The sequence below is a fragment of the Sinocyclocheilus grahami genome, unplaced genomic scaffold, assembly GCF_001515645.1.
Source record: "Sinocyclocheilus grahami isolate Dianchi unplaced genomic scaffold, SAMN03320097.WGS_v1.1 scaffold10.1, whole genome shotgun sequence".
NCBI classification, from domain to species: Eukaryota; Metazoa; Chordata; class Actinopteri; order Cypriniformes; family Cyprinidae; genus Sinocyclocheilus; species Sinocyclocheilus grahami.
In genome coordinates this window covers 2,647,820-2,653,819 of record NW_015505189.1, presented here as the reverse complement: position 1 = coordinate 2,653,819, position 6,000 = coordinate 2,647,820, and the positions used below count along the sequence as shown (strand labels likewise).

The 6,000-nt window shown below is 36.9% G+C and overlaps 1 non-coding gene across 1 annotated transcript; it reads left to right on the top strand.

The window, feature by feature from the left end:
- The first annotated feature begins 1,512 nt into the window (after positions 1-1,512).
- On the top strand, positions 1,513-1,586 carry trnat-agu (transfer RNA threonine (anticodon AGU)). Its single transcript has one exon. It is a non-coding gene; the product is annotated as a tRNA-Thr (tRNA).
- Positions 1,587-6,000: the final 4,414 nt, after the last annotated feature.

Below are 6,000 nucleotides of genomic sequence, written 5' to 3'. Positions count from 1 at the left end.
CTCATAAAGTGTAGAATTTTCTATAAAGAAGGAAGCATAAAATAAACATATTCACATTCCACTATATATATATATATATATATGAATTTAATCATACATTACAAATAATTGATATAGTGATAACTGACAAGTGATTTATTGTGCATAAAATATTCTAAATTTAATCTAAATATATTATATCTAGGCCTATATCTGAATATATTATAGCTAAAATAGTAGGCTATATGTAACACATATCCAAGAGTGATGCATAGAAATTTTAATTCATGACTCTACACTGTACCTCTGGAACATTGTGGTACAAAGAATATTACATCACTCGGAAAACCAGTGGCTTGGACTGAAATTAGAAAAATGTGTAGCGAAGGAAAAAAAACAGTACAGTGGAATAGTACAGATGAGTAAAAACATCTGGAAGCAGTTTACACACATCTAGGGATTAAGCCTAAAAGAATTTTCAAAAAGATAAATTAAATGTAGTTGTATTAAAATTACAGCTCTAAAATTCAGACATAGGATTAATTAATTATGTGTCATATGCCATTATTAAATATGTTGTTTAAATGTAGCTAATGGGGCTGACACATTTAGAGTGGCCTAGTGCTTTAACCTGCACTTTACCTATTCGTTTTTGGCTATGTGGCATTAAATATCTGTTTGAGGTGAATCCTGTCACTTTTTTTGATGATTCAAGCTTCCAAAAAGAACAGAGCGACGGTGAATAAGCAGAATGTAAAAACTGTTCGAATGAGAGCACGAAATTCCTGAACGATGCTGTTGGTGAAGCGGTTGAATGAATAATTCGTGGTCTTTCTTTATCTCCCTAGTACAGACCCTATTTCTGGGATGGCGACATCAATGAAAGTTACTTACATGGAAAGAACCCCAGTCAGTGACTCAGAATTTTGCTTGGTTGTTTCAGTAATGAGTGTGTGTATGCACGCACAGCACATTGGTTAATAGCGATTTCAACAGTTTTCACAGTTTAAAATGGACAGTGTCATGTCAAATTTCCAGCATGTCATTTCAGATTGTGATATAGGTTCACAAAATGTTAAGCTGCGCCGAGTTGCTGTTTAAAAAGTCATGTTACGCCGGCTCTTGGTCATGTAGGACGTGCTGCCACCGTGTGGCTGGATAATTATTCACTGTAATACACTATTAGCATTAGCTTCGTGAGTTATATAAACAGTAATGCAGTTGCTTTTCACGGGGCTTCCATGAAGCTGTTCCATGATCGAACTTCTAAACAGTGTATTGCTATATCAAAACTGTCAGACTTATAATATATTATAAGAAATATATTTAAAGCTCATAAATCATTTAAAAGGGCATGTATGTATGTATTTAGCTGGATTACATGTCAACGTGAATCAGAATTACGGAAAAGTCACGAGATTTCAATGTCCAAATGTTTTGAGTACAGAAATGAGTTCAGTAAAATCATGAATAGTGGTTATTAATAGCCGACTACGGCATTCTTGAAATCAAATTTTCTGCGTTTTGTCACAGGGCGCCGTGGCTTAGTTGGTTAAAGCGCCTGTCTAGTAAACAGGAGATCCTGGGTTCGAATCCCAGCGGTGCCTTTTCTTGTTTCCGTGTGATGAGATTGCTGAATAAACTGGGCATTCATCGGCTACTGTGCTTGTGGTTATGCGTTTGGAAGAACTGACATTGTGAAAATACTGTATGTATGAGACTGGGTTGTGATATTACAGGATATCTGCAGGATTTTTACAATCAAATTTAAGACTATTTAAGGCCTTTTTAAGACCTGCTGAAATAAAATTTATACCATATTAGCAGGGTTGGGCAATGTCTATGGTAACATTAAACTGTAAAATGACTGTAAAAAGCATGATTTACAGTTCAGATACAGGTTTTCACAAAAGCAAAAAGATTTATAAACTGATAAACTTCCATTTTTAAGAAAAGGGGAGTCAGAATTATTATATTAATTGAAAATATTATTATCAATCAATTATTATATTAATTAAATAACATATAAACATATCTTAGTGTCTTAATTGATATTTATAATGCATTAGTTTCTTGTTGATCCACCGTTTATACACGTAGTTTGATCCACAAACTAGGTGTATGCTGCATATGGGTAAAAAAACAAAAACAGCAGAAGGGTTTATTGAAAATGCAAATTTATTCTATGCCAGCAGGTGGCGCTTTCGTAACGGCAGAAAATTGTACATTTACATTTACACTTTTTCATTTAGCAGACGTGTTTATCCAAAGCGACTTACAATTGAGGAATGCAACAAGCGATTCATCACAGGAAGTGCTCATAATACAAAATTTCAGACATTGTTCAGGGGTACATAGTTCTAAGATTCAGTGTTTTCTCGAAACCATAGTTCAAACAAACATTCGCAAATAGCATCACAAACTTACGTGGTAGAACTACAGCTCTCAACCTGTGGTTAGAAGCATAGCTTCTTGTTAGTAAGACATATGGACTTAAATATATTATGCTTTTAGGCACAATAAACAAGGAAACACACCACAGGAACGGTGAATGAAAACTGTAAAAAATTGCTGTAAAAACACAGGGAATTTTCTACAGTAATGTACCGTTCTATGTAAAGACAGTTAAATACTGTAAATGATGATAACAAAATGTTAACAGCAAGCTACTATTCAGTCTTACGGTATAATACAGTATTTTTTTAGTCAGATGTGTGACGTTGTTGCTTGAGCCCACTCATAACTCATCTGAGCAAAACCAAGACGCATCAACTCCTATCAACAGTCAAGAGGTGTGCACTCATGCAGGTTTAAAATTACTGATCTACAATATTTTATTAACGAGAGAAAGAAGAATAAGAAGCAGATTAAAGACGATTTTTGCCTCGCCTTTGAGCTGCCAGCATCGGTATGGCACATTCTACTTTATTTTCTACTCGCCAACTTAGTCATCAAAGTTAGTTATCAAAGTCATTGTTAGCCTGTGATATTATTTACACACTGTTATATCTTTTTATTGAATGAAGTTACCAATAACAATACCAATTTTTTTTTTCATTTCCAGTGAACGATAAATAAATTAGCAAACTAAGTTAGCTAGCTTGTTCATTCGAGTTTAACTTTTGTTATTTTGCAATCTAATCAAATGTCCGTGGTATATGTGATCTTACACTGATTTAAAATTTTTTTTTGTAAAATCTATATGATAGACTGGGCTTTATTTTACCATTTGTTGTGGGGTTAATTGAAATGTGCGCAAAAGTTATGTTAACAGTTATAATTATATGGTAATCATTTTATTATTCTGTCAGAGAGAACCTTAAAGATTCTCTGTGTTGGTCTAGTAAGATTATTTTGGTGTAACGGTGTTAGGCTGATATCCATATTTCATACTGTTTCTGAACATTAACTATAATTGTTGTCTCCATCAGTTGCTGGTGACGAAGTAACAAATCGAGGTTGGATGATCAGTATTGAAAGCCTCAAAGCTTCATCATAGAGCTTGCTGCAGCTATTGCCATCTACTGTCTTCGACTTACAAAACTAAGAGAAAGCTACAAGGACATTAGAGTTTGTTCAAAAGTAAACATTGTTTGATTTTTTTGCCCCTCTTCCCAGCTTTGTTCAGAAATTGTCATTGTCTCTTTTTACTTCCTACCCCACCTCTCTCTTTCTTTCTTTATTTCTCTCAAACAGAGTAGGACGCCAATTAATCTTTACTTGCCACATATTTCTCTATTATTACATTTTAGGCACTTCATTGGTGTGAACCACGAGAGGGAAACAAAGGCCAGCCAAGTGACGGTGGTGTCGAAGAAGACAGGGCAAGGTTTTACAAAAACCTTATGAACTTTGAGTGGGACAGTATTTAGTAAGATGAAGTCACAGGTTCTGCAACTAGATGTTCATGTCAAGTCATAGCATTGTGTTGTGTTCAGTCCAGTCTCACTGGTGAAGTGGAAACAGTGTCATTAATAATGCTTTAATAAAAGCCTAATGTTTTAAAGCTATCTCTTGTCTGAGCAATTTGTATTCAAGTAATTTTAAGTTGTATTTAGTTTTAGAATATACATTTTAAATCATTAGCTTCTAGCAGTGTTACAATGTTAAGATCAAATTCTACAGTACTTTAATACATTTTACAGTAATAAAGAGCTTATGAAATTACAGTTGGAATACTAAAATAACAGTGTAATGACAGTATTATACTGTAAAGTTTATATTTTCTACAGCATGGTACTGTAATATTTTTTACATTAACAAACTGTTGTTGCAGATTACAGTAGGTGCACTGTAGAATAACAGCTTTATGCTGGCAAATGTAGCTGCCAGTAGCTTACTGTAATTTAACAGTGATTTTTTTACAGTGTAGAAAGTGATTTTGTGCCTCTGTCATGGTACCACGAGGCGTCACTCACTTGTAGATCTCAGGCTTCTGGAGGGGATGTGGATTCGTAAGGGTGAATGGAAGTAGGAGGGTGCTGAGCCTTTGGCTGTTCTATATGCAAGCATCAATGTCTTGAACTTGATGCGAGCTGCAACCGGTCAGTGCAGAGAGCTAAAAAGAGGTGTGATGTGGGCCCTTTTGGGCTCGTTGAAGATCAGTTGTGCCGCTGCATTCTGAATCATTTGATGAGGTTTGATTGTGCATGATGGAAGTCCAGCCAGAAGAGCACTGCAGTATTCCAGCATAGAAATGACAAGGGCCTGGACAAGAAGTTGTGCAGCATGCTCCGTTATGAAAGGCCTGATCTTTCTGATGTTGTGCAATGCAAACCTGCAAGATCTAGTGTTTTTTTCAATGAAGTCCATACTGCCAAATTGGACTTCAGCAGAGAAAGATGAAAGCAAAGAATGAAACATACTCAGGTCTGACGGGTGTTTCGATTTACGCCATTTTCTCTCTGCTGCTCTGGGTTTGGACCGATGTTAACAAAGAACCTCAGACAGCCAGGGGTTAGATGGGGTAGCACATGCTGGCCTGGAGGAGAGAGGACATATATTGTCTAGATAAGAAGTTAAAGTGGAGCATAAACTGTCAGTTGCTGCATTCACATCCAGAGATGGGAAATGGGTGGGTGAGGGAAGAGAGGAAGACACCACAGAAGAAAGACGGGAGGGTGAAAGGGAGAGTAGGTTTTGCCTAAAAGTAACCAGTAGAGGGGTTGGTGTCAGGTAGCAGGATGTAGGTTAAATGTTATAAAGTAATGGTCAGAGATGTGTAGGGGTTTTACCAAAATGTTGTCTGCAATACAATTGCTTGTGTAAATTAAGTCAAGCTGGTTGCCTGATTTGTGAGTGCTTGAGGTGATAAGCCGTTTGAAATCAAATGAAGCTTGGAGTCAATGGAAGTCTGCAGCATAAGGCTTCTCCAGATGGATGTTGAAGTCACCATAGACTACAAGTGGACTGCCATCCTCGGGGAATGAGGACAGCAGCCCATCCAGCTCTTCTATAAAGGTGCCCAGTTGACCAGGAGGGCGATAAATTACTTCAAAACGAGTTTTATAGAAGTTGTTACCATAATAGCATGAGATTCAAATGAGTTATTATTGCATAGGGGAGAGTGAATTAAGTATTTCCAATTGTTAGAAATGAGAAGATCAGTACCCCCACCCCTCCCAACCTGACGGGGGGTGTGAGAGAAAGAGAAGTTGTTAGAGAGAGCAGCAGGGGTTGCTGAGTCTTCTGGACAAATCCAGGTCTCAGTCAAGCCCAAGATATAAAGAGTAGACTGAGAAGCAATTGCTGGATAAAATCTGCTTTGTTGACTGCTGACTGGCAATTCCAGAGACCCACAGAAAAAAAGAAAGGTGCAGTTGAAGAGGTGCAGATATGATGCTGGTTATCAAGATTGCGTTGCCGTTTGCATTTGATGTTAGAGCATTGTTGAGAGACAACAGGAATGTATTGGAAACACATGATAGATGTGGAAAAGAGAGGGCAAAAAAGGAGAGTGTGTAAAAGGGAAAATAAAAGATACTTAAGAGCCTTGTCAGTATCGTTGCTCGGTTGAGTCGC